Source organism: Mchenga conophoros, linkage group LG22, assembly GCF_057382185.1.
Source record: "Mchenga conophoros isolate Kocher_MC1m ecotype Shallow Benthic linkage group LG22, M_conophoros_male_GT1.1, whole genome shotgun sequence".
NCBI classification, from domain to species: domain Eukaryota; kingdom Metazoa; phylum Chordata; class Actinopteri; order Cichliformes; family Cichlidae; genus Mchenga; species Mchenga conophoros.
The window spans coordinates 13,834,345-13,860,971 of NC_140546.1; the positions used below are offsets into that span (position 1 = coordinate 13,834,345).

At 45.1% G+C, this 26,627-nt stretch overlaps 17 non-coding genes across 17 annotated transcripts; all 17 read left to right on the forward strand.

Moving 5' to 3' along the window:
- Positions 1-237: 237 nt before the first annotated feature.
- On the forward strand, positions 238-348 carry trnal-caa (transfer RNA leucine (anticodon CAA)). Its single transcript has 2 exons — positions 238-275; positions 303-348. It is a non-coding gene; the product is annotated as a tRNA-Leu (tRNA).
- A 953-nt stretch (positions 349-1,301) lies between these two features.
- On the forward strand, positions 1,302-1,374 carry trnak-cuu (transfer RNA lysine (anticodon CUU)). Its single transcript has one exon. It is a non-coding gene; the product is annotated as a tRNA-Lys (tRNA).
- A 464-nt stretch (positions 1,375-1,838) lies between these two features.
- On the forward strand, positions 1,839-1,949 carry trnal-caa (transfer RNA leucine (anticodon CAA)). Its single transcript has 2 exons — positions 1,839-1,876; positions 1,904-1,949. It is a non-coding gene; the product is annotated as a tRNA-Leu (tRNA).
- A 953-nt stretch (positions 1,950-2,902) lies between these two features.
- Positions 2,903-2,975, forward strand: trnak-cuu (transfer RNA lysine (anticodon CUU)). The gene has a single exon. It is a non-coding gene; the product is annotated as a tRNA-Lys (tRNA).
- Positions 2,976-3,436: 461 nt separating this feature from the next.
- trnal-caa (transfer RNA leucine (anticodon CAA)) lies at positions 3,437-3,547 on the forward strand. Its single transcript has 2 exons — positions 3,437-3,474; positions 3,502-3,547. It is a non-coding gene; the product is annotated as a tRNA-Leu (tRNA).
- A 953-nt stretch (positions 3,548-4,500) lies between these two features.
- Positions 4,501-4,573, forward strand: trnak-cuu (transfer RNA lysine (anticodon CUU)). Its single transcript has one exon. It is a non-coding gene; the product is annotated as a tRNA-Lys (tRNA).
- A 464-nt stretch (positions 4,574-5,037) lies between these two features.
- On the forward strand, positions 5,038-5,148 carry trnal-caa (transfer RNA leucine (anticodon CAA)). The gene is made up of 2 exons: positions 5,038-5,075; positions 5,103-5,148. It is a non-coding gene; the product is annotated as a tRNA-Leu (tRNA).
- A 953-nt stretch (positions 5,149-6,101) lies between these two features.
- On the forward strand, positions 6,102-6,174 carry trnak-cuu (transfer RNA lysine (anticodon CUU)). The gene has a single exon. It is a non-coding gene; the product is annotated as a tRNA-Lys (tRNA).
- A 1,525-nt stretch (positions 6,175-7,699) lies between these two features.
- trnak-cuu (transfer RNA lysine (anticodon CUU)) lies at positions 7,700-7,772 on the forward strand. The gene has a single exon. It is a non-coding gene; the product is annotated as a tRNA-Lys (tRNA).
- A 459-nt stretch (positions 7,773-8,231) lies between these two features.
- trnal-caa (transfer RNA leucine (anticodon CAA)) lies at positions 8,232-8,342 on the forward strand. Its single transcript has 2 exons — positions 8,232-8,269; positions 8,297-8,342. It is a non-coding gene; the product is annotated as a tRNA-Leu (tRNA).
- Positions 8,343-9,295: 953 nt separating this feature from the next.
- Positions 9,296-9,368, forward strand: trnak-cuu (transfer RNA lysine (anticodon CUU)). Its single transcript has one exon. It is a non-coding gene; the product is annotated as a tRNA-Lys (tRNA).
- Positions 9,369-9,832: 464 nt separating this feature from the next.
- trnal-caa (transfer RNA leucine (anticodon CAA)) lies at positions 9,833-9,943 on the forward strand. The gene is made up of 2 exons: positions 9,833-9,870; positions 9,898-9,943. It is a non-coding gene; the product is annotated as a tRNA-Leu (tRNA).
- A 953-nt stretch (positions 9,944-10,896) lies between these two features.
- On the forward strand, positions 10,897-10,969 carry trnak-cuu (transfer RNA lysine (anticodon CUU)). The gene has a single exon. It is a non-coding gene; the product is annotated as a tRNA-Lys (tRNA).
- Positions 10,970-11,433: 464 nt separating this feature from the next.
- Positions 11,434-11,544, forward strand: trnal-caa (transfer RNA leucine (anticodon CAA)). Its single transcript has 2 exons — positions 11,434-11,471; positions 11,499-11,544. It is a non-coding gene; the product is annotated as a tRNA-Leu (tRNA).
- Positions 11,545-12,497: 953 nt separating this feature from the next.
- Positions 12,498-12,570, forward strand: trnak-cuu (transfer RNA lysine (anticodon CUU)). Its single transcript has one exon. It is a non-coding gene; the product is annotated as a tRNA-Lys (tRNA).
- Positions 12,571-13,034: 464 nt separating this feature from the next.
- trnal-caa (transfer RNA leucine (anticodon CAA)) lies at positions 13,035-13,145 on the forward strand. Its single transcript has 2 exons — positions 13,035-13,072; positions 13,100-13,145. It is a non-coding gene; the product is annotated as a tRNA-Leu (tRNA).
- A 6,297-nt stretch (positions 13,146-19,442) lies between these two features.
- On the forward strand, positions 19,443-19,515 carry trnak-cuu (transfer RNA lysine (anticodon CUU)). The gene has a single exon. It is a non-coding gene; the product is annotated as a tRNA-Lys (tRNA).
- Positions 19,516-26,627: the final 7,112 nt, after the last annotated feature.

Sequence of the window (26,627 nt, forward strand, 5' to 3'; positions counted from 1 at the left end):
CACCTAGGGTCACAAACTATGGGTAGTGAATGAAAGCATGAGCTCACAGATATAAGCAGCGCAATGAGTTTTCGCCGTCGGGTGGCAGTGCTCGGCCTCGGAGATTGGATGACAAGCTTAGTATTTCAGGAGGAACTCAGATTACAGCTGCAACTCCTCCACATCGAAAGCATCCTGCTGAGGTGGTTCGGACATTTGAACATCCAGGATGACTTTGAAGAGGTGGTTGGTCAACTCGTCAGGATGGCCGAGTGGTCTAAGGCGCCAGACTCAAGGATAGGCTCCTCCCAGACAAAAGGGACTTCTGGTCTCCAAATGGAGGCGTGGGTTCAAATCCCACTCCTGACATCTACTTTCTTTACTTAAACATATGTTTTCAAGAGCTTCATCAACCTTTGTGTGTTAAACTCAACAAAGTGCGGCTTGTTGAGGTAGCTGTAGGGTTGCTGTGAAATCAGCTTTGCAGCTTATAGGAACTTTTGTAGTGAAGAGCTTTCGTTAACATGACAGAGCTCTGCTTTCTAAGTGGAAGCCTGAATTGAAATCCCGCTTGTATCTGGCATTTGTCATGGAATACCAGAATTGCCACCTCCACCACTGGCACCCTGTGCTTTTCACAGAGGACAGCGGATTTAACCTTAGAACATATAACACATGTGAAAGCTTCCCGAGAAGTCGTGGGGAACTTTATGCTGAATGTAACATCCTTGATTATGAGTGCTTTGCTGGTGGGTCAGTGATGGTCTGGAGAGGCACATGCACTGAGGTATGCACAGGCCTCTACAGGCAAGGCAATGGCACAATGAGTGCAGTTAGGTATGGGCATGAAATTCTCCGACCCACTGTCAGACCCTACGCTGGTGCAATGGCTCTTGGCTTTCTTCCTGCTTCCCGGCCTCATCCGACAAGAGTATGCAGGCAGTTTGCGTGGGGACTGATACCGCTGACCGACACTCCCCACCCCCCAACCCTATATTGGCCTACTTGACCAAAATTCAATACAACACCCCTGGGACATTTAGCTTTGGTCCATCTGACACCACCAGGTTGGAACTCAGACTGTCCAGGAGCTCAGTGATGCCCTGGTCCAGATCTGGGGAGAAGATTCCCCGGGAGACATTCAGTCGTCTCAATCGGAGCATGCCCGGTGGTGTGGCATGCATACAAGGACATAAGAGCTTGAATGGATGATAGAAAAACTTGAAAGTAGCCTGTGCTTTCTTTGCCTGCGCTTGAAATGCTAGTCAACCTCCCCCAGCTATAAGAACCTGTGTCCATCTTAAAGCCTTGCTGCTGAAGAAGCCCAGCTAGCTCAGTCGGGAGAGCATGAGACTCTTAATCTCAGGGTCGTGGGTTCGAGCCCCACGTTGGGCGAGGGGACTTTTGTGCAAATGCCCGCAAGAGAGAAAACACGTGTGTATAGAGAACAGCAAATGGCGTGTTGTGCAAAGGAAGATGAATGTATGGTAACAGAAACCAAAGTTACACTGTCGTGTCTGCACAAGTCCACATCTCCACCATTTAATTTGATGATTCTGGACTAAATTTCAAGAGAGCTTAGCAAAAAAGCAACACTCTAGGTTTACCAGCATCCCTACTCTCACCTAGGGTCACAAACTATGGGTAGTGAATGAAAGCATGAGCTCACAGATATAAGCAGCGCAATGAGTTTTCGCCGTCGGGTGGCAGTGCTCGGCCTCGGAGATTGGATGACAAGCTTAGTATTTCAGGAGGAACTCAGATTACAGCTGCAACTCCTCCACATCGAAAGCATCCTGCTGAGGTGGTTCGGACATTTGAACATCCAGGATGACTTTGAAGAGGTGGTTGGTCAACTCGTCAGGATGGCCGAGTGGTCTAAGGCGCCAGACTCAAGGATAGGCTCCTTCCAGACAAAAGGGACTTCTGGTCTCCAAATGGAGGCGTGGGTTCAAATCCCACTCCTGACATCTACTTTCTTTACTTAAACATATGTTTTCAAGAGCTTCATCAACCTTTGTGTGTTAAACTCAACAAAGTGCGGCTTGTTGAGGTAGCTGTAGGGTTGCTGTGAAATCAGCTTTGCAGCTTATAGGAACTTTTGTAGTGAAGAGCTTTCGTTAACATGACAGAGCTCTGCTTTCTAAGTGGAAGCCTGAATTGAAATCCCGCTTGTATCTGGCATTTGTCATGGAATACCAGAATTGCCACCTCCACCACTGGCACCCTGTGCTTTTCACAGAGGACAGCGGATTTAACCTTAGAACATATAACACATGTGAAAGCTTCCCGAGAAGTCGTGGGGAACTTTATGCTGAATGTAACATCCTTGATTATGAGTGCTTTGCTGGTGGGTCAGTGATGGTCTGGAGAGGCACATGCACTGAGGTATGCACAGGCCTCTACAGGCAAGGCAATGGCACAATAAGTGCAGTTAGGTATGGGCATGAAATTCTCCGACCCACTGTCAGACCCTACGCTGGTGCAATGGCTCCTGGCTTTCTTCCTGCTTCCCGGCCTCATCCGACAAGAGTATGCAGGCAGTTTGCGTGGGGACTGATACCGCTGACCGACACTCCCCACCCCCCAACCCTATATTGGCCTACTTGACCAAAATTCAATACAACACCCCTGGGACATTTAGCTTTGGTCCATCTGACACCACCAGGTTGGAACTCAGACTGTCCAGGAGCTCAGTGATGCCCTGGTCCAGATCTGGGGAGAAGATTCCCCGGGAGACATTCAGTCGTCTCAATCGGAGCATGCCCGGTGGTGTGGCATGCATACAAGGACATAAGAGCTTGAATGGATGATAGAAAAACTTGAAAGTAGCCTGTGCTTTCTTTGCCTGCGCTTGAAATGCTAGTCAACCTCCCCCAGCTATAAGAACCTGTGTCCATCTTAAAGCCTTCCTGCTGAAGAAGCCCAGCTAGCTCAGTCGGGAGAGCATGAGACCCTTAATCTCAGGGTCGTGGGTTCGAGCCCCACGTTGGGCGAGGGGACTTTTGTGCAAATGCCCGCAAGAGAGAAAACACATGTGTGTATAGAGAACAGCAAATGGCGTGTTGTGCAAAGGAAGATGAATGTATGGTAACAGAAACCAAAGTTACACTGTCGTGTCTGCACAAGTCCACATCTCCACCATTTGATGATTCTGGACTAAATTTCAAGAGATCTTAGCAAAAAAGCAACACTCTAGGTATACCAGCATCCCTACTCTCACCTAGGGTCACAAACTATGGGTAGTGAATGAAAGCATGAGCTCACAGATATAAGCAGCGCAATGAGTTTTCGCCGTCGGGTGGCAGTGCTCGGCCTCGGAGATTGGATGACAAGCTTAGTATTTCAGGAGGAACTCAGATTACAGCTGCAACTCCTCCACATCGAAAGGAGCCTGCTGAGGTGGTTCGGACATTTGAACATCCAGGATGACTTTGAAGAGGTGGTTGGTCAACTCGTCAGGATGGCCGAGTGGTCTAAGGCACCAGACTCAAGGATAGGCTCCTCCCAGACAAAAGGGACTTCTGGTCTCCAAATGGAGGCGTGGGTTCAAATCCCACTCCTGACATCTACTTTCTTTACTTAAACATATGTTTTCAAGAGCTTCATCAACCTTTGTGTGTTAAACTCAACAAAGTGCGGCTTGTTGAGGTAGCTGTAGGGTTGCTGTGAAATCAGCTTTGCAGCTTATAGGAACTTTTGTAGTGAAGAGCTTTCGTTAACATGACAGAGCTCTGCTTTCTAAGTGGAAGCCTGAATTGAAATCCCGCTTGTATCTGGCATTTGTCATGGAATACCAGAATTGCCACCTCCACCACTGGCACCCTGTGCTTTTCACAGAGGACAGCGGATTTAACCTTAGAACATATAACACATGTGAAAGCTTCCCGAGAAGTCGTGGGGAACTTTATGCTGAATGTAACATCCTTGATTATGAGTGCTTTGCTGGTGGGTCAGTGATGGTCTGGAGAGGCACATGCACTGAGGTATGCACAGGCCTCTACAGGCAAGGCAATGGCACAATGAGTGCAGTTAGGTATGGGCATGAAATTCTCCGACCCACTGTCAGACCCTACGCTGGTGCAATGGCTCTTGGCTTTCTTCCTGCTTCCCGGCCTCATCCGACAAGAGTATGCAGGCAGTTTGCGTGGGGACTGATACCGCTGACCGACACTCCCCACCCCCCAACCCTATATTGGCCTACTTGACCAAAATTCAATACAACACCCCTGGGACATTTAGCTTTGGTCCATCTGACACCACCAGGTTGGAACTCAGACTGTCCAGGAGCTCAGTGATGCCCTGGTCCAGATCTGGGGAGAAGATTCCCCGGGAGACATTCAGTCGTCTCAATCGGAGCATGCCCGGTGGTGTGGCATGCATACAAGGACATAAGAGCTTGAATGGATGATAGAAAAACTTGAAAGTAGCCTGTGCTTTCTTTGCCTGCGCTTGAAATGCTAGTCAACCTCCCCCAGCTATAAGAACCTGTGTCCATCTTAAAGCCTTGCTGCTGAAGAAGCCCAGCTAGCTCAGTCGGGAGAGCATGAGACTCTTAATCTCAGGGTCGTGGGTTCGAGCCCCACGTTGGGCGAGGGGACTTTTGTGCAAATGCCCGCAAGAGAGAAAACACGTGTGTATAGAGAACAGCAAATGGCGTGTTGTGCAAAGGAAGATGAATGTATGGTAACAGAAACCAAAGTTACACTGTCGTGTCTGCACAAGTCCACATCTCCACCATTTAATTTGATGATTCTGGACTAAATTTCAAGAGAGCTTAGCAAAAAAGCAACACTCTAGGTTTACCAGCATCCCTACTCTCACCTAGGGTCACAAACTATGGGTAGTGAATGAAAGCATGAGCTCACAGATATAAGCAGCGCAATGAGTTTTCGCCGTCGGGTGGCAGTGCTCGGCCTCGGAGATTGGATGACAAGCTTAGTATTTCAGGAGGAACTCAGATTACAGCTGCAACTCCTCCACATCGAAAGCATCCTGCTGAGGTGGTTCGGACATTTGAACATCCAGGATGACTTTGAAGAGGTGGTTGGTCAACTCGTCAGGATGGCCGAGTGGTCTAAGGCGCCAGACTCAAGGATAGGCTCCTTCCAGACAAAAGGGACTTCTGGTCTCCAAATGGAGGCGTGGGTTCAAATCCCACTCCTGACATCTACTTTCTTTACTTAAACATATGTTTTCAAGAGCTTCATCAACCTTTGTGTGTTAAACTCAACAAAGTGCGGCTTGTTGAGGTAGCTGTAGGGTTGCTGTGAAATCAGCTTTGCAGCTTATAGGAACTTTTGTAGTGAAGAGCTTTCGTTAACATGACAGAGCTCTGCTTTCTAAGTGGAAGCCTGAATTGAAATCCCGCTTGTATCTGGCATTTGTCATGGAATACCAGAATTGCCACCTCCACCACTGGCACCCTGTGCTTTTCACAGAGGACAGCGGATTTAACCTTAGAACATATAACACATGTGAAAGCTTCCCGAGAAGTCGTGGGGAACTTTATGCTGAATGTAACATCCTTGATTATGAGTGCTTTGCTGGTGGGTCAGTGATGGTCTGGAGAGGCACATGCACTGAGGTATGCACAGGCCTCTACAGGCAAGGCAATGGCACAATAAGTGCAGTTAGGTATGGGCATGAAATTCTCCGACCCACTGTCAGACCCTACGCTGGTGCAATGGCTCCTGGCTTTCTTCCTGCTTCCCGGCCTCATCCGACAAGAGTATGCAGGCAGTTTGCGTGGGGACTGATACCGCTGACCGACACTCCCCACCCCCCAACCCTATATTGGCCTACTTGACCAAAATTCAATACAACACCCCTGGGACATTTAGCTTTGGTCCATCTGACACCACCAGGTTGGAACTCAGACTGTCCAGGAGCTCAGTGATGCCCTGGTCCAGATCTGGGGAGAAGATTCCCCGGGAGACATTCAGTCGTCTCAATCGGAGCATGCCCGGTGGTGTGGCATGCATACAAGGACATAAGAGCTTGAATGGATGATAGAAAAACTTGAAAGTAGCCTGTGCTTTCTTTGCCTGCGCTTGAAATGCTAGTCAACCTCCCCCAGCTATAAGAACCTGTGTCCATCTTAAAGCCTTCCTGCTGAAGAAGCCCAGCTAGCTCAGTCGGGAGAGCATGAGACCCTTAATCTCAGGGTCGTGGGTTCGAGCCCCACGTTGGGCGAGGGGACTTTTGTGCAAATGCCCGCAAGAGAGAAAACACATGTGTGTATAGAGAACAGCAAATGGCGTGTTGTGCAAAGGAAGATGAATGTATGGTAACAGAAACCAAAGTTACACTGTCGTGTCTGCACAAGTCCACATCTCCACCATTTGATGATTCTGGACTAAATTTCAAGAGATCTTAGCAAAAAAGCAACACTCTAGGTATACCAGCATCCCTACTCTCACCTAGGGTCACAAACTATGGGTAGTGAATGAAAGCATGAGCTCACAGATATAAGCAGCGCAATGAGTTTTCGCCGTCGGGTGGCAGTGCTCGGCCTCGGAGATTGGATGACAAGCTTAGTATTTCAGGAGGAACTCAGATTACAGCTGCAACTCCTCCACATCGAAAGGAGCCTGCTGAGGTGGTTCGGACATTTGAACATCCAGGATGACTTTGAAGAGGTGGTTGGTCAACTCGTCAGGATGGCCGAGTGGTCTAAGGCACCAGACTCAAGGATAGGCTCCTTCCAGACAAAAGGGACTTCTGGTCTCCAAATGGAGGCGTGCGTTCACATCCCACTCCTGACATCTACTTTCTTTACTTAAACATATGTTTTCAAGAGCTTCATCAACCTTTGTGTGTTAAACTCAACAAAGTGCGGCTTGTTGAGGTAGCTGTAGGGTTGCTGTGAAATCAGCTTTGCAGCTTATAGGAACTTTTGTAGTGAAGAGCTTTCGTTAACATGACAGAGCTCTGCTTTCTAAGTGGAAGCCTGAATTGAAATCCCGCTTGTATCTGGCATTTGTCATGGAATACCAGAATTGCCACCTCCACCACTGGCACCCTGTGCTTTTCACAGAGGACAGCGGATTTAACCTTAGAACATATAACACATGTGAAAGCTTCCTGAGAAGTCGTGGGGAACTTTATGCTGAATGTAACATCCTTGATTATGAGTGCTTTGCTGGTGGGTCAGTGATGGTCTGGAGAGGCACATGCACTGAGGTATGCACAGGCCTCTACAGGCAAGGCAATGGCACAATGAGTGCAGTTAGGTATGGGCATGAAATTCTCCGACCCACTGTCAGACCCTACGCTGGTGCAATGGCTCTTGGCTTTCTTCCTGCTTCCCGGCCTCATCCGACAAGAGTATGCAGGCAGTTTGCGTGGGGACTGATACCGCTGACCGACACTCCCCACCCCCCAACCCTATATTGGCCTACTTGACCAAAATTCAATACAACACCCCTGGGACATTTAGCTTTGGTCCATCTGACACCACCAGGTTGGAACTCAGACTGTCCAGGAGCTCAGTGATGCCCTGGTCCAGATCTGGGGAGAAGATTCCCCGGGAGACATTCAGTCGTCTCAATCGGAGCATGCCCGGTGGTGTGGCATGCATACAAGGACATAAGAGCTTGAATGGATGATAGAAAAACTTGAAAGTAGCCTGTGCTTTCTTTGCCTGCGCTTGAAATGCTAGTCAACCTCCCCCAGCTATAAGAACCTGTGTCCATCTTAAAGCCTTGCTGCTGAAGAAGCCCAGCTAGCTCAGTCGGGAGAGCATGAGACTCTTAATCTCAGGGTCGTGGGTTCGAGCCCCACGTTGGGCGAGGGGACTTTTGTGCAAATGCCCGCAAGAGAGAAAACACGTGTGTATAGAGAACAGCAAATGGCGTGTTGTGCAAAGGAAGATGAATGTATGGTAACAGAAACCAAAGTTACACTGTCGTGTCTGCACAAGTCCACATCTCCACCATTTGATGATTCTGGACTAAATTTCAAGAGATCTTAGCAAAAAAGCAACACTCTAGGTATACCAGCATCCCTACTCTCACCTAGGGTCACAAACTATGGGTAGTGAATGAAAGCATGAGCTCACAGATATAAGCAGCGCAATGAGTTTTCGCCGTCGGGTGGCAGTGCTCGGCCTCGGAGATTGGATGACAAGCTTAGTATTTCAGGAGGAACTCAGATTACAGCTGCAACTCCTCCACATCGAAAGGAGCCTGCTGAGGTGGTTCGGACATTTGAACATCCAGGATGACTTTGAAGAGGTGGTTGGTCAACTCGTCAGGATGGCCGAGTGGTCTAAGGCGCCAGACTCAAGGATAGGCTCCTTCCAGACAAAAGGGACTTCTGGTCTCCAAATGGAGGCGTGCGTTCAAATCCCACTCCTGACATCTACTTTCTTTACTTAAACATATGTTTTCAAGAGCTTCATCAACCTTTGTGTGTTAAACTCAACAAAGTGCGGCTTGTTGAGGTAGCTGTAGGGTTGCTGTGAAATCAGCTTTGCAGCTTATAGGAACTTTTGTAGTGAAGAGCTTTCGTTAACATGACAGAGCTCTGCTTTCTAAGTGGAAGCCTGAATTGAAATCCCGCTTGTATCTGGCATTTGTCATGGAATACCAGAATTGCCACCTCCACCACTGGCACCCTGTGCTTTTCACAGAGGACAGCGGATTTAACCTTAGAACATATAACACATGTGAAAGCTTCCCGAGAAGTCGTGGGGAACTTTATGCTGAATGTAACATCCTTGATTATGAGTGCTTTGCTGGTGGGTCAGTGATGGTCTGGAGAGGCACATGCACTGAGGTATGCACAGGCCTCTACAGGCAAGGCAATGGCACAATGAGTGCAGTTAGGTATGGGCATGAAATTCTCCGACCCACTGTCAGACCCTACGCTGGTGCAATGGCTCTTGGCTTTCTTCCTGCTTCCCGGCCTCATCCGACAAGAGTATGCAGGCAGTTTGCGTGGGGACTGATACCGCTGACCGACACTCCCCACCCCCCAACCCTATATTGGCCTACTTGACCAAAATTCAATACAACACCCCTGGGACATTTAGCTTTGGTCCATCTGACACCACCAGGTTGGAACTCAGACTGTCCAGGAGCTCAGTGATGCCCTGGTCCAGATCTGGGGAGAAGATTCCCCGGGAGACATTCAGTCGTCTCAATCGGAGCATGCCCGGTGGTGTGGCATGCATACAAGGACATAAGAGCTTGAATGGATGATAGAAAAACTTGAAAGTAGCCTGTGCTTTCTTTGCCTGCGCTTGAAATGCTAGTCAACCTCCCCCAGCTATAAGAACCTGTGTCCATCTTAAAGCCTTGCTGCTGAAGAAGCCCAGCTAGCTCAGTCGGGAGAGCATGAGACTCTTAATCTCAGGGTCGTGGGTTCGAGCCCCACGTTGGGCGAGGGGACTTTTGTGCAAATGCCCGCAAGAGAGAAAACACGTGTGTATAGAGAACAGCAAATGGCGTGTTGTGCAAAGGAAGATGAATGTATGGTAACAGAAACCAAAGTTACACTGTCGTGTCTGCACAAGTCCACATCTCCACCATTTAATTTGATGATTCTGGACTAAATTTCAAGAGAGCTTAGCAAAAAAGCAACACTCTAGGTTTACCAGCATCCCTACTCTCACCTAGGGTCACAAACTATGGGTAGTGAATGAAAGCATGAGCTCACAGATATAAGCAGCGCAATGAGTTTTCGCCGTCGGGTGGCAGTGCTCGGCCTCGGAGATTGGATGACAAGCTTAGTATTTCAGGAGGAACTCAGATTACAGCTGCAACTCCTCCACATCGAAAGCATCCTGCTGAGGTGGTTCGGACATTTGAACATCCAGGATGACTTTGAAGAGGTCGTTGGTCAACTCGTCAGGATGGCCGAGTGGTCTAAGGCGCCAGACTCAAGGATAGGCTCCTTCCAGACAAAAGGGACTTCTGGTCTCCAAATGGAGGCGTGGGTTCAAATCCCACTCCTGACATCCACTTTCTTTACTTAAACATATGTTTTCAAGAGCTTCATCAACCTTTGTGTGTTAAACTCAACAAAGTGCGGCTTGTTGAGGTAGCTGTAGGGTTGCTGTGAAATCAGCTTTGCAGCTTATAGGAACTTTTGTAGTGAAGAGCTTTCGTTAACATGACAGAGCTCTGCTTTCTAAGTGGAAGCCTGAATTGAAATCCCGCTTGTATCTGGCATTTGTCATGGAATACCAGAATTGCCACCTCCACCACTGGCACCCTGTGCTTTTCACAGAGGACAGCGGATTTAACCTTAGAACATATAACACATGTGAAAGCTTCCCGAGAAGTCGTGGGGAACTTTATGCTGAATGTAACATCCTTGATTATGAGTGCTTTGCTGGTGGGTCAGTGATGGTCTGGAGAGGCACATGCACTGAGGTATGCACAGGCCTCTACAGGCAAGGCAATGGCACAATGAGTGCAGTTAGGTATGGGCATGAAATTCTCCGACCCACTGTCAGACCCTACGCTGGTGCAATGGCTCTTGGCTTTCTTCCTGCTTCCCGGCCTCATCCGACAAGAGTATGCAGGCAGTTTGCGTGGGGACTGATACCGCTGACCGACACTCCCCACCCCCCAACCCTATATTGGCCTACTTGACCAAAATTCAATACAACACCCCTGGGACATTTAGCTTTGGTCCATCTGACACCACCAGGTTGGAACTCAGACTGTCCAGGAGCTCAGTGATGCCCTGGTCCAGATCTGGGGAGAAGATTCCCCGGGAGACATTCAGTCGTCTCAATCGGAGCATGCCCGGTGGTGTGGCATGCATACAAGGACATAAGAGCTTGAATGGATGATAGAAAAACTTGAAAGTAGCCTGTGCTTTCTTTGCCTGCGCTTGAAATGCTAGTCAACCTCCCCCAGCTATAAGAACCTGTGTCCATCTTAAAGCCTTGCTGCTGAAGAAGCCCAGCTAGCTCAGTCGGGAGAGCATGAGACTCTTAATCTCAGGGTCGTGGGTTCGAGCCCCACGTTGGGCGAGGGGACTTTTGTGCAAATGCCCGCAAGAGAGAAAACACATGTGTATAGAGAACAGCAAATGGCGTGTTGTGCAAAGGAAGATGAATGTATGGTAACAGAAACCAAAGTTACACTGTCGTGTCTGCACAAGTCCACATCTCCACCATTTAATTTGATGATTCTGGACTAAATTTCAAGAGAGCTTAGCAAAAAAGCAACACTCTAGGTTTACCAGCATCCCTACTCTCACCTAGGGTCACAAACTATGGGTAGTGAATGAAAGCATGAGCTCACAGATATAAGCAGCGCAATGAGTTTTCGCCGTCGGGTGGCAGTGCTCGGCCTCGGAGATTGGATGACAAGCTTAGTATTTCAGGAGGAACTCAGATTACAGCTGCAACTCCTCCACATCGAAAGCATCCTGCTGAGGTGGTTCGGACATTTGAACATCCAGGATGACTTTGAAGAGGTGGTTGGTCAACTCGTCAGGATGGCCGAGTGGTCTAAGGCGCCAGACTCAAGGATAGGCTCCTCCCAGACAAAAGGGACTTCTGGTCTCCAAATGGAGGCGTGGGTTCAAATCCCACTCCTGACATCTACTTTCTTTACTTAAACATATGTTTTCAAGAGCTTCATCAACCTTTGTGTGTTAAACTCAACAAAGTGCGGCTTGTTGAGGTAGCTGTAGGGTTGCTGTGAAATCAGCTTTGCAGCTTATAGGAACTTTTGTAGTGAAGAGCTTTCGTTAACATGACAGAGCTCTGCTTTCTAAGTGGAAGCCTGAATTGAAATCCCGCTTGTATCTGGCATTTGTCATGGAATACCAGAATTGCCACCTCCACCACTGGCACCCTGTGCTTTTCACAGAGGACAGCGGATTTAACCTTAGAACATATAACACATGTGAAAGCTTCCCGAGAAGTCGTGGGGAACTTTATGCTGAATGTAACATCCTTGATTATGAGTGCTTTGCTGGTGGGTCAGTGATGGTCTGGAGAGGCACATGCACTGAGGTATGCACAGGCCTCTACAGGCAAGGCAATGGCACAATGAGTGCAGTTAGGTATGGGCATGAAATTCTCCGACCCACTGTCAGACCCTACGCTGGTGCAATGGCTCTTGGCTTTCTTCCTGCTTCCCGGCCTCATCCGACAAGAGTATGCAGGCAGTTTGCGTGGGGACTGATACCGCTGACCGACACTCCCCACCCCCCAACCCTATATTGGCCCACTTGACCAAAATTCAATACAACACCCCTGGGACATTTAGCTTTGGTCCATCTGACACCACCAGGTTGGAACTCAGACTGTCCAGGAGCTCAGTGATGCCCTGGTCCAGATCTGGGGAGAAGATTCCCCGGGAGACATTCAGTCGTCTCAATCGGAGCATGCCCGGTGGTGTGGCATGCATACAAGGACATAAGAGCTTGAATGGATGATAGAAAAACTTGAAAGTAGCCTGTGCTTTCTTTGCCTGCGCTTGAAATGCTAGTCAACCTCCCCCAGCTATAAGAACCTGTGTCCATCTTAAAGCCTTGCTGCTGAAGAAGCCCAGCTAGCTCAGTCGGGAGAGCATGAGACTCTTAATCTCAGGGTCGTGGGTTCGAGCCCCACGTTGGGCGAGGGGACTTTTGTGCAAATGCCCGCAAGAGAGAAAACACGTGTGTATAGAGAACAGCAAATGGCGTGTTGTGCAAAGGAAGATGAATGTATGGTAACAGAAACCAAAGTTACACTGTCGTGTCTGCACAAGTCCACATCTCCACCATTTAATTTGATGATTCTGGACTAAATTTCAAGAGAGCTTAGCAAAAAAGCAACACTCTAGGTTTACCAGCATCCCTACTCTCACCTAGGGTCACAAACTATGGGTAGTGAATGAAAGCATGAGCTCACAGATATAAGCAGCGCAATGAGTTTTCGCCGTCGGGTGGCAGTGCTCGGCCACGGAGATTGGATGACAAGCTTAGTATTTCAGGAGGAACTCAGATTACAGCTGCAACTCCTCCACATCGAAAGCATCCTGCTGAGGTGGTTCGGACATTTGAACATCCAGGATGACTTTGAAGAGGTGGTTGGTCAACTCGTCAGGATGGCCGAGTGGTCTAAGGCGCCAGACTCAAGGATAGGCTCCTTCCAGACAAAAGGGACTTCTGGTCTCCAAATGGAGGCGTGGGTTCAAATCCCACTCCTGACATCCACTTTCTTTACTTAAACATATGTTTTCAAGAGCTTCATCAACCTTTGTGTGTTAAACTCAACAAAGTGCGGCTTGTTGAGGTAGCTGTAGGGTTGCTGTGAAATCAGCTTTGCAGCTTATAGGAACTTTTGTAGTGAAGAGCTTTCGTTAACATGACAGAGCTCTGCTTTCTAAGTGGAAGCCTGAATTGAAATCCCGCTTGTATCTGGCATTTGTCATGGAATACCAGAATTGCCACCTCCACCACTGGCACCCTGTGCTTTTCACAGAGGACAGCGGATTTAACCTTAGAACATATAACACATGTGAAAGCTTCCCGAGAAGTCGTGGGGAACTTTATGCTGAATGTAACATCCTTGATTATGAGTGCCTACCTTTCATAAAAGGTAGGCACTCATCAACAAATACACGTAGATTACTTAATTTGATAGACTACTCATACAGTAAAAACCTAGAAACTACAATATTCTCTTTAGACGCAGAAAAAGCATTTGACAGAGTTAACTGGAAATTTCTATTTGCAACTTTACACAAATTTGGTTTTGGATCCTCTTTCATAAACTGGTTAAAAATATTATATAATTCCCCAACAGCTTGTGTTAGAACAAATGACCAGACATCCTCCAGCTTCTGTCTCTTGAGGGGCACCAGGCAGGGATGCCCACTCTCCCCTTCACTATTTGCAATTTTTATTGAACCACTAGCAGCAGCAATTAGACAGAATTCAGTAATTAAGGGCATAAAATGCAAGAACGTGGAACATAATATCAGCCTTTATGCGGATGATGTGTTACTCTTTCTCCAAAATTCACAAACCAATATCTCTGGGGTGATTGAATTGATAAACTCTTTTGCAAGAATATCAGATTACTCAATTAACTGGTCAAAATCTACAGTCCTACCGATTAATTGCTCCTTCCATAATTCCTCTTCTACACCACTGCAATTGGGAAATATAAAATATTTAGGTATTAATGTTTCTCCCAAGCTTGCAGATCTAACTAAATTAAATCATATCCCACTTTTAAAGAAGGTAGAAGATGATCTGGCTAGATGGAAATGTCTACCCATATCACTCATGGGAAGGGTTGCCGCTATAAAAATGATGGTCTTACCAAAAATAAATTATTTATTCTCAATGATCCCAACTAAACCGCCACAAGATTGGTTCAGATCTCTAGATTCATGTATGTCCAAATTCCTTTGGAAAAATAAACCCCCACGTATAAGCTTAAAAACACTACAAAGACCAAGGATAAAGGAGGACTAGAACTGCCTAACTTTCAGCACTACTTCTTAGCCAACAGGCTTCAGTTTATCTCAGGATGGCTAAAACACACCCTCTTAGATGAACCTTGGCTAGATGTAGAACAAGCACTCTGCAATAATCTAGAGATCTCAGACCTACCATTTATCAGCTCAAACATCCAACGACATGAATGCTTTAAAAGCATCAACATCAGCTCTTCTCTGACAGCATGGTGGGAGTTTCTAAAATTGACGGCGTCTTCATTAATCCCATGCAAACGTACACCTATCTGGAACAACCCTGACATATTACAAAACAATAATATGATAAACTTTTCAGATTGGAGTGATAAAGGAATCAAATATTTAGAACATATACTAGAAGGAACAGAATTTATTTCATTTGACGGACTAGTTACACAATATGGGATCAACAAGAAAAGATTTTTAGAATATCAACAAATTAAATCCATAGTAAAAAAGAAATTTAAACCGGGTCAAGTTGAACTACAAACACCACCAAGTGTGGTTCAATTTCTTACTCTTAAACCCCCCAAATTACTATCCAAAATATACAGAATGCTTTCTAAAACAGATGAATCAATATCACTTCCTATTGCAAAATGGGAAGCGGATTTATCAGTTAACTTAGACCTAAACTTCTGGTCTCAGATTTGCTTAAAAACCTTTCATCTAATTAGAAATCCCAGTCTTCAATTAATTCAATACAAAATATTACATAGAGTGCACTATACAGGTCATCGGATGTTCAAGATGGGCTTTACGTCTACCAACAACTGCTCACACTGCCAAACCAATTCACCGGACAATTATATCCACACTCTTTGGTTCTGTCCACCAGTTCAGAAGTTTTGGCGCGAGATATGTGAAGACTTATCGAAGTGTCTGAAATGTAACATTCCAACTTCCCCCTTAGTGTGTCTACTGGGCAGCTTAGATAATGTCACTTCAGAAAAGAATATCGCCCATATGGTTTTCACTGCCCTATGCATAGCCAAGAAAACAGTCCTCATGAACTGGAAAAATAAAAATAATCTTAATTCTAACCAATATAGAAATTATCTATTAGATTACATTAGTCTTGATACAGCCTCTGCCACCACATCAGATCAATTGCTCTGGGCTCCTTTGATCAGCTCCATCACCTAGTGGGGGTGGGGGGTCATAGTTTGGTCCCGCCTTCACTGTTGTGATTGGTGTGGGGGTAGGGACAGGCTTAGGGCGTCGGGGGGGTTCCCCGGGGGCATCTTCCTTGGGGGGCTCAACCCGGGGTAGCGGTCATGTCCGGTTAGGGGCTCTGTTGGCTCTCCGGTGACTGTTTCCTCGCGGCTGCGTGCAGCGGGGCTAGGGGAGGGTCTGTGCTGACGGACGTGGGTTACTGACCTGGTAGCCTGGCTGCCCCTGGGTGGGTCCGGGATGGGCGTGAGGTTCTGGGGGCGCTCCGTCTCTGGGCTGGGACCCGGACCGGGCCTGGGGGGCTTGGGTCCTGGTTGGTGTGTTGCCGGGGTTGTGGGCGGGTGGGTGCATGGGGGCCCAGCCCTGGAGCAGGGTGCCGCCGGTGCGTCGAGCCACCTGTGGGGCTCTTCAACTGGTGGGGGAGATTGTCACATCTTGCAGGAGCTTTCCTCTCCTCAGGAGCTGCCTCTGCAGGAGGGGGAGATACAGGAGAGGTGGAGGAAGATCTCAGCCTGGGTGTTTATTGTCTTATGTAGTCTGGAAGATGAGTGGATGGTGGGGTGGGTGCAGTTTTCTCTGTGGTGGGGTTGGGTGGACTGTCCCGGGCTCTGTGGGGCCGGGCGGCGCTGCTGCACTGGGCCCGGTCTGGATGGGCCTGGGCCCCCTTTCCCTGGCGGGTCGCGGAGTATGGGGGTGCCTACTGGGGTCAGCGGGGGAGCTGGCCCCAGGGAGGGTTCACCTGCCCCTCCCTTCCTTCCCTCCCCATCTCCAGCTGCCTCCCTCTTCCCGCTCCACCACAACCACCCACACATGCAGGGCCTTGGAGTAGGGGTATGTCACCAGGGTGCAGAGGAGGCTACCCCCCCCCCCCCCCCCCCCCCTCTGTACCCTTCTGGCTGCCTCTGCCTCAATTTTATCCCACAACTTAGACATTCACATTACTCACACTCTCATTACACATACATATAGGATCTTGGGGGTGGGCACGATACACGGAGTCCAAAGTACCATCAGGGTGTACACCCCACCCCTGGCATCGTTGCCCACCTCTCAATTTTAAATACACGTAGACATTGAGGGCTAGCAGGAGGGACCATGCGCTTACCTGCTGCTCTCTGGCAGGTAGCTCCAAGCCCTCCTGGGTTTTAAATGCACCTTAGAACACACATGCATCAACATTACAATGAGCAGGTGGAGGGAGGTTCGGAGTCTTCTCTCACCCCCGTTCTCTGCGACCTGCTGGAGCAGGGGGGCTAGGACTAGGAGGAGGAGTTGGCCGTCCGACTGCGGTCTGGAGTGTGGAGCCTTCCTGCTGCTGCGGAGTCGGGGCGGTCTGCCTCCCCCCACCGCAGGGAAAAGGGAAACACCACCTGGGTCTGGGTGCAGTTCCCCCCTCCAGGGGCGGGGGCACCTAGACCCGGTTTGTAGAGTACGCTTGGGGAGTGTGATCGTGTGTACAACGTCTCTTTATGTATGTCTCCACGTTGGTTGAGTGTGGAGTAAGTGCATATGAGAGCATGAGGGTGGGAATGGATGTTTGTATCTGTGTGTGCCTGTATGTCTGTGTCTATATGTCAGGTTGGGTGTCAGGCGCCACCTCTCTGGGGACATCTCAGGCCCTCCAAGGCTTGGAGGCCTATCTCCCCCTACCACCACTTCCCCTGCCAGTGGCGGACCCCCTCAGACATCGGTGCGTTGGTGGTTCTTTGTGTCCGGGGATGGGCGTCCAGGTACACACCGGCTCACTCCTTGGCGGCCGCTTATCGGGGCCTGGAGCCTGGGGCTCGCTCGGGCCACTTCGGAGGTGGGGTGCCCCCGGCCTCTCGGCCTGGGGCTCGGTCACTCAGGCACGGCTGGCTGCCGGCGGAGCTCACGGGCGCGTCACTGCAACTCCCCCTGGCTTCTGCTCCGCGGCTGCTGAGTGAGCCCTCATCTGGGACTCTCCTCAGCTCTTTCCGGGACAGTGGCGCAGCTGCCCCTCTGTTGGTCTTCCTTGGTCTCTTGTGTTCTGGGGGCCTCTGGATGTCTGGAGTTTTGATCTCCTCCACACCTGCTTCACGCCCTGGAGGATGGGGCTGTGGCCCCCCCACACCCTCTAGCAGATTATTACATGAAGGAACCTTTTAAAAAAACAAAAAACAAGCGCGTCCATGTTCACAGGTGTACACACGGGTGATCACACCCACAAACTACACCCTTTTTGGCTCCTACCTCAAAGCACACTGTGTTCTGTTGATCTTATGTGCTGCACAATAATGTTTAACATTTAGTATTTACTGTCATATTCCCATATATCATTGTGATGTTGTTTATTCTATTACTCTTGTTCTCTTCTGCTTGCTTTCTTTTTTCTTTCTCAGCAGGTGATCCAGGTGATTGATATATGCATTTTTTTTTCTCTGCCCGTTCTGTTGGTTTTTGTCTTTTGCCCTTCTCCCCTGTCCCTCTTCTCAGCTGTTTCTCTTTCCCTCTTTCTTTCTCCCCTTCTTTCCCCCAGTCAAGTCTGTCCCGTATTCAGTAAGTGAAAATAAAATAAACAATAAAAGGTGAATCAAATGGACCATTACGGCAAGGCTGGGATGGTCAGTTTGGTAAAGTAAATCCGTTGGGCATCTTTCTTTGCCTGTAGACAACAATTCTGATGGCAAAAGAGCCAAACGGGACAGGCAAAAAAAAACAAAAAAAAAAAAAAAAAAAACATTTAAGCAACAGAACCCCGACAAAATGTTTTACTTCTTTTTGGCAACAAATAAAAACGAAATGTCAGGATGAACTAATGGACAAATAAACAAATTTCTGCTGTTTTAAAAAAAAAAAAAAAAAAAAAAAAAAAGGATAGGCTCCTTCCACACAAAAGGGACTTCTGGTCTCCAAATGGAGGCGTGGGTTCAAATCCCACTCCTGACATCTACTTTCTTTACTTAAACATATGTTTTCAAGAGCTTCATCAACCTTTGTGTGTTAAACTCAACAAAGTGCGGCTTGTTGAGGTTGCTGTGAAATCAGCTTTGCAGCTTATAGGAACTTTTGTAGTGAAGAGCTTTCGTTAACATGACAGAGCTCTGCTTTCTAAGTGGAAGCCTGAATTGAAATCCCGCTTGTATCTGGCATTTGTCATGGAATACCAGAATTGCCACCTCCACCACTGGCACCCTGTGCTTTTCACAGAGGACAGCGGATTTAACCTTAGAACATATAATACATGTGAAAGCTTCCCGAGAAGTCGTGGGGAACTTTATGCTGAATGTAACATCCTTGATTATGAGTGCTTTGCTGGTGGGTCAGTGATGGTCTGGAGAGGCACATGCACTGAGGTATGCACAGGCCTCTACAGGCAAGGCAACGGCACAATGAGTGCAGTTAGGTATGGGCATGAAATTCTCCGACCCACTGTCAGACCCTACGCTGGTGCAATGGCTCCTGGCTTTCTTCCTGCTGCCCGGCCTCATCCGACAAGAGTATGCAGGCAGTTTGCGTGGGGACTGATACCGTTGACCGACACTCCCCACCCCCCAACCCTATATTGGCCTACTTGACCAAAATTCAATACAACACCCCTGGGACATTTAGCTTTGGTCCATCTGACACCACCAGGTTGGAACTCAGACTGTCCAGGATCTCAGTGATGCCCTGGTCCAGATCTGGGGAGAAGATTCCCCGGGAGACATTCAGTCGTCTCAATCGGAGCATGCCCGGTGGTGTGGCATGCATACAAGGACATAAGAGCTTGAATGGATGATAGAAAAACTTGAAAGTAGCCTGTGCTTTCTTTGCCTGCGCTTGAAATGCTAGTCAACCTCCCCCAGCTATAAGAACCTGTGTCCATCTTAAAGCCTTGCTGCTGAAGAAGCCCAGCTAGCTCAGTCGGGAGAGCATGAGACTCTTAATCTCAGGGTCGTGGGTTCGAGCCCCACGTTGGGCGAGGGGACTTTTGTGCAAATGCCCGCAAGAGAGAAAACACGTGTGTATAGAGAACAGCAAATGGCGTGTTGTGCAAAGGAAGATGAATGTATGGTAACAGAAAACAAAGTTACACTGTCGTGTCTGCACAAGTCCACATCTCCACCATTTGATGATTCTGGACTAAATTTCAAGAGAGCTTAGCAAAAAAGCAACACTCTAGGTTTACCTGCATCCCTACTCTCACCTAGGGTCACAAACTGTGGGTAGTGAATGAAAGCATGAGCTCACAGATATAAGCAGCGGCAATGAGTTTTCTCAACAAAGTGTGACTTGTTGAGGTAGCTGTAGCGCTGCTGTGAAGTCAGCTTTGTAGGTTATAGGAATTGTGTCTTTCTTCTTTTTCTTATTTCAATAATACATCTAGAATGTCTTAAAATCTACTGTGTATAAGACACTAGAGCACTATCATTCCCAACACGCAACATACTGACGATTTGTCACGGCCTAAGGCGTCTCATAGTTACGCAAAAGGCACTCTTTCACGTCCTCATAATACACTCTGGGTTCTCAGTATATTCCAATATAACCTCACTTGTGGCCGTAAAAGATTCTTAGAGCAGAAGTTCAAACCATCCAGTCGAACATAATCACATCAAGGTGTTTGTGATATTAGTGACAACAATAAAATAGCTTCATGTTTTGGCCATCACATAGTGTATTCCAAACCCAGTCAGGTTTTGAAATTATACAGATTTAAGGTGCTTAATACTTTTTTAGGTTTATTATTTTCATTTCACACGTAGAGCACAAGTATAGATTCGGTCCAACCCTCTCTCATTCTTAGAGGCCCACTGTCATTCCCAACATGTAAATTCCCCACGTCTTCACAGTTCCAAGACATAAAATAGTGATGACTTTTCACAATCATCGCAATGTTGCCTGTTGGGATGAGACCCTATTGCCAAGGAACAACATCCGAGATCTCTGTCCAGAAGAGCGCAGTTCTAGGAACAGCTGAGACGCTATATGTGCTGTGTTGTCTTGTGCTTGAGGTGTTTGGAGTACCAACTACAGTTAAGTTGTTACCAGGCCGGGTCACTGCAAGTTGCTCTTCAGTACCACAGTGGTTCTGCTCTCTGTGGACTTTTATTTGCAGGACAGCACATAGACATAAACGCTTTAATTTTTTAGTGAGGAAACCTTGTTTATTCCAGTTCAAGATACAATTAAATAAGCAGGAGCAATCCAGACAAATCTGCACATTGATAAAGTTTATGTACAAAGCAACACACCTGCCATTAACCGTTTCTTATTTAGTTATTCCAATATTTCACTCTTAAAGTAAAAAAGAATGTTGAAAATCTATTTACATTGGTATTCATATGTGTTCTGCTTATTTCATACATCTCCACATATGTATTATAACTATATGTATCAGATAAAAAATAGTTCAGAATATCCAAAGAGAGCACTTTTAAGAAATGCTGATTGTGACTTATCAGTGTTTGTTTTTAAAAACATACATCTATCAGAGTCATTTTCATTTGTGCAAAAAATACAACCTGGCAAGAAAAAGGAAAACCAAATGCTTTACAAACAAAAATATAGTGTCAATAATTAATTATTATGACATCTAATGACAAGGTGAATGGTACAACGATTATATTCAACAACAAAAATAAAACATGATTGAAAATAACTGTATGAAGAATGAAAGACAGTTATTGATGGTATCGTAAAACCATTAAAATATATATTCAACTTGTCGTTTCAAAAAGGAGTTTTTCCACAAAAAATGAAAGTTGCTAAAGTTATTCCCATTTACAAAACTGGTGAAAGACATCATTTTACAAACTATAGACCAGTGTCAATACTCTCCCAGTTCTCTAAGATACTGGAAAAACTCTTCATAAAAAGATTTGACAGTTTTGTGGAAAAATATGAATTAATGACAGATAGTCAGTATGGGTTCAGAAGCAACAGATCAACAGCTTTGGCACTGATAGATTTAATGGAAAAGATAACGGAATGTATGGATAATAAGAGGTATGCGCTCGGAGTTTTCTTAGATCTAAAGAAGGCGTTTGATACTGTTAATCATGAAAGTCTATTAAAAAAACTGGAAAAGTACGGGTTTAGGGGAGTGGTTTTGGAATGGTTAAAAAGCTATGTAGGGAATAGGCAACAATATGTACAAATAAATGAATATAAATCTAATTTGATGGATATAGCTTGTGGAGTACCTCAAGGTTCAGTACTGGGTCCAAAAATGTTTATTATGTACTTAAATGATATCTGCAGAGTATCGGAGATTTTAAAGTTTGTAATATTTGCAGATGACACAAATATACTGTGTTCAGGTGTGGAGTTGCCACAGGTTTTGGAAATGATCACACAGGAATTAACGATATTAAAGAAGTGGTTTGATATAAATACATTATCATTGAATCTAGATAAAACCAAATTTATGTTGTTTGGAAACCAAAAGAAAAACATCGAAGTAGAAATATGTGTTGACAATGTATATTTAGAAAGAGTAAATGAAATAAAATTTCTTGGGGTGATCATTGACCACAAGCTCTGTTGGAAGCCACACATTACTTATGTTCGGGGGAAATTGGCACGGGGCATTGCCGTCCTGGGGAAAGCAAAGCATATGTTGGATCAGAAAGCACTGCACATTTTATACTGTGCTTTACTACTGCCATATATGAGCTACTGTGTAGAGGTCTGGGGAAACACATACAAAAGTAACACACAAACAATAACTATAATACAGAAAAGGGCCATTAGATTAATAAATAATGTAGGGTACAGGGACCATACAAATGCACTCTTTGTCAAAATGCAAGCTATTAAATTCCAAGACTTGGTGAAGCTTAAAACAGTGCAAATAATGTATAAAGTAAGAAATAAACTGCTTCCCAAAGAAATCTGTAAATTGTTCATAGAAAGAGAAGGTGGGTATAACTTAAGAGGGAAATGGAATTTAAAAATACAAAGTGCTAGAACAACTTTAAGAACTATGTCTATCTCAATTGCAGGAGTTAAATTATGGAACAGTCTAACAGAAGAAATAAAAGACAGTCAAAACATAAAACAGTTTAAAGTAAAATATAAAAACCTAATTTTAAATAAGTATAAGAATGAAGAAAACGGGGTTAACCCAGGACGGTAATGTTGCTGGTAATGGTGTTGCGGTTCTTTTTTGTTTTTTTGTTTTTTTGTTTTGTTTTGTTTTGTTGTTTTTCCATAGTTATCCCAGCCAAACGGCACAAGTTTAGCCACTTACTGCCACCTATAGGTTAAAAGAGAGGTTGAATTAAAGCTCAAATATGAATAATTTCTTGTCAAAAGTCTTTAGCAGGAAGAAAGCCTATAAAAGTCACAAGGGGAATTCAACAAACTCCTGCCTCACTTTGTTCACCTGTGTGCTGTATTCCATGGGCTGGTTGGCTGCAGGACCAAACATTTGGCCTGAAATTACAGACAGTGTCCTAAGCATTTTCCTGTATCCGTCAGACAAAGAGGATTGGGAAAGCCACAACTTTTGCCCTGGCAATGTTATGGTAGAAATATGTCTACCAAGTTTATTAATGCAAAATCCTTGAGTAAAGTGTCACTGAAGGTCTGTGTTGAGGCATCTACTCCAGCAGTGTGACAACTCTGACTTTTAGCTAACTACAAAGTGTTGGTATAGATGACCAGTGTTGGAAATGCCACCAAACTAAAGGTACTTTGATACATACCCTCTGGTTTTCCCAGTTTGGAAAACTGTATTGAAATATATGCAGGGATGGACACCTTGTAACTTGCCCATATCACCTAAATTGTGTCCACTAGGAGACAAAGGAGAAGTTCCACATTGGAAGGACTCCCATACTCCAACACTTAAAAAGTGGAAAGAAAGAATGATTGAGACGTTTCTTGCAAAAAAGATGTTGGGAAGGTTACATCACGCGACTGAAGCTTCGGTGGAAAAATGGGACAGTTTTTGCACCTATTTGTCTACCTGAAGCGGACGTTCCAGCTTAATGCAACAGATGTTAAAACCTCACTGTTTTGTTTTGTTTTTTCTTGTTCTTTATTGTTGTATTTTTGTTTTTGTTGTTATAAAATGCAAAATCTAATAATTATTAAAATTATAAAAAAAGATCAATGGACAGGCATCGCTTTAACTTTGGTTTTAATTGATTAACCTGAAAAGCACTGCTTGTCTTGCCTGCCCTGATGCCATCACATCAAAAAGAGAGTTTCCCATTTCTGGCCCATCAAAATTTTGTGATTTTGTCAAAGCTATTAGTTTCACATTAACATAACAGTGTTGTCAGCGCTGTGATGTATAGGATTATGGCACTATGATTGTGGTACTAGTACTGCTACTGTATCATCAACTGTAAAAAAAAACAAACAAACAAAAACCCCAACATTGTCAGAATCAAGCCGCCTTGACCTCAAGCACGAGCCTACAACAAAACCATTGACTCTCTGTTGCCCAAGGATTTTTTTTTCTCTCTCATATTGGTAAATGGTAAATGGCCTGTATTTGTATAGCACTTTTCTAGTCCTTAAGGACCCCAAAGCACTTTACACTACATTCAGTCATTCACCCATTCACACACACATTCACACACTGGCGATAGCAAGCTACATTGTAGCCACAGCTGCCCTGGGGCGCACTGACAGAGGCGAGGCTGCCGGACACAGGCGCCACTGGGCCCTCTGCCCACCACCAGTAGGCAAACATGGGGTTAGTATCTTGCCCAAGGATATTTGGCATGCAGCCAGGATGCAGCCTTGGGATCGAACCACCGACCTTCTGATTAGTGGCTGACCTGCTCTGCTTTACAAGCAGCCAGTATCTCTCTGTGCCCTGTTAAGCATCTTGTGGAGATTCATTGCGGCACGCCTTCGATTTCTCAGTGCAATCTCAGTCTCTTCTTAATAAAGCAACTGCAATAGTCTTCAGTCTTGTCTTCATTAAAGTGTCCTTTTCACCCTGGTTGTCATGGTTGTGATTGTGAGGGTATGTGCACAAATAGGTTATATAATGCTTTGATTAGAAATATATCCATGCTTCTATCTCAAGTAATTTCAAACTAATACTTCTTTGGTGTCAAGTCTCTTTTACCATATCTGCTCACAGAAAAAAAGTCTTTCCTCATATTATTTAGTTTCCTGGATTATAAAAATGAAAGTGAGCCATGCAAGTAAAATATAAAGTGACACTATACTATGTAGTCTACTGAGTTGGTTGGATGTAATCTCTCTTCGGGCCACAGAAATTGCAGAGTAAAGCAGAATCTGCAGTTCAAAAAAATGCTATTTGTAGTTGATGTCCATGTCTGTTATCTCTTTAACAGTCTTTCTGCATTTACTGCATGGTGGTTCTTGTGCAATGTTTTTACAGCAATGATTATTAAAAAAAAATACTGTTGCTTGGCATTACTAGTGCTTAAATACCCAGGGCACAATTTTTAAAGTAATAACATCTTAAAATGTAACCTGTGTACCAGTAGTTTTTGTGTATTATACGAGAAAGTTTTACACATAAATGGGTTCCTAACATCCTTTCTCTCATGTAAAAAATGACTCAGCCGTGTATTGTGTTTTAACTTCCTCTGGGAAAAAATAAATAAATCAAAAGCTATCAAATGTTCGCTGAAACACACCTGAATCGTTTCATTCTGGCACATACTGTATACAGAAAGATCTTTTGCGCATCTCTCACAAGGACTTTCCTTTAATAATGAGAAAATTAAATCTCACTCACAGGTAGAATATATGAAGTTTATAGCCAGAATTTTAGTGACTGAAACAGAGTACCAATAATTTTAAAAACTGACACTGAGATCACGGTGAATATTGTTATAACCTTTAGATTTATTTAATGTGCATTTGTGCATATGTATATTTTTTATTGTTTCAGTTTGCAATGTGCAACACCAGCCATTTTCAGCAGAGTTAATCATCTGGTGCCATACATTTAGCTATATAGCTTTCGTGTAACAATACACCAGTCTGGTTCACAATTATAATATTTTTCTACATTTTATTTTAATGTTAATCCAGTTGTAAATACTTGCTTTTTTAAAGTGTAAAGAGTCACCTCACAGGGCCATAATGCTACAAATGAAGCAGTCAAAGAAGAGATCCCCCCGTTCACACTAAACTACATCCTCTCACATGCTTCTCTCTCACAAAGCGACTGTGAAATAAAACAAGCTATCTAGTAAGGGCTTCCTTCCTTTTTCTGCTGCTTGTGTAACTTTTTTGTTGCTTTATTTGGATTGGACCTTTATTCTTAATCATGACTGTGCTGCACTGGCAAGTATGCATTGCACTAGTCTGCTTATGAGTATAAACGTGTGTTGATTGTGACATGTTATTTTATTATCATGAGATTAGGTTAATTTATCATGAATAAGCATGAATTGTTGTTTGTATTTCTTACCTATTCAGGACGTACTTTGCCTCTCATCCCATGACATTTGTGGTATTAATATAGACTATAGATTGAATGATTGCTGTACACTTAGGTCCATAATTTGTTAGGCAAAGACACATTTTTTTAGTTCTTCGTTTTTACACTACCACCACAGTGAATCTTAAATCAAATAAGCCAAAATGTAATTGAAGTGCAGACCTTCAGCTTAAATTCGATGGGCTTAATAACAAAAAAATTATGGAGACTTTTTTTTTTTTTTTAAATACAGAATCACCCATTTTCAGAAGCTCAAAATTAAATTAACACTTGACTGATTGAGCAGATTCGTGGTCAGGTGAGGAAATGTTTCCTTTACTTTTTATTTTATCTGTAAACATGAGTGCCAAAGAGATTTCAGTGCAAGTGAGGGAGGCCACCATTAGGTTGAAAAACTAGAATAAACCTATCACAGAGAGCACTTTAGAGATGGAAAAATCAGCAGGGTACAAACTACTTTAACACTCAGGAACAGGAAGCCAAGATTATTTTTTTTTGAAGAAAACATCTAAAGAAGCCTGCACAGTTATGGGGAAAAAAACAGTTGTAAAGATAAAACCAAGATTAATTTGTACCTTGGTGGGAAATATAAATGATGGTGAAGGAGAAAATCAGCTGATAATCCGAAGCAAACAACATGTCAGCCA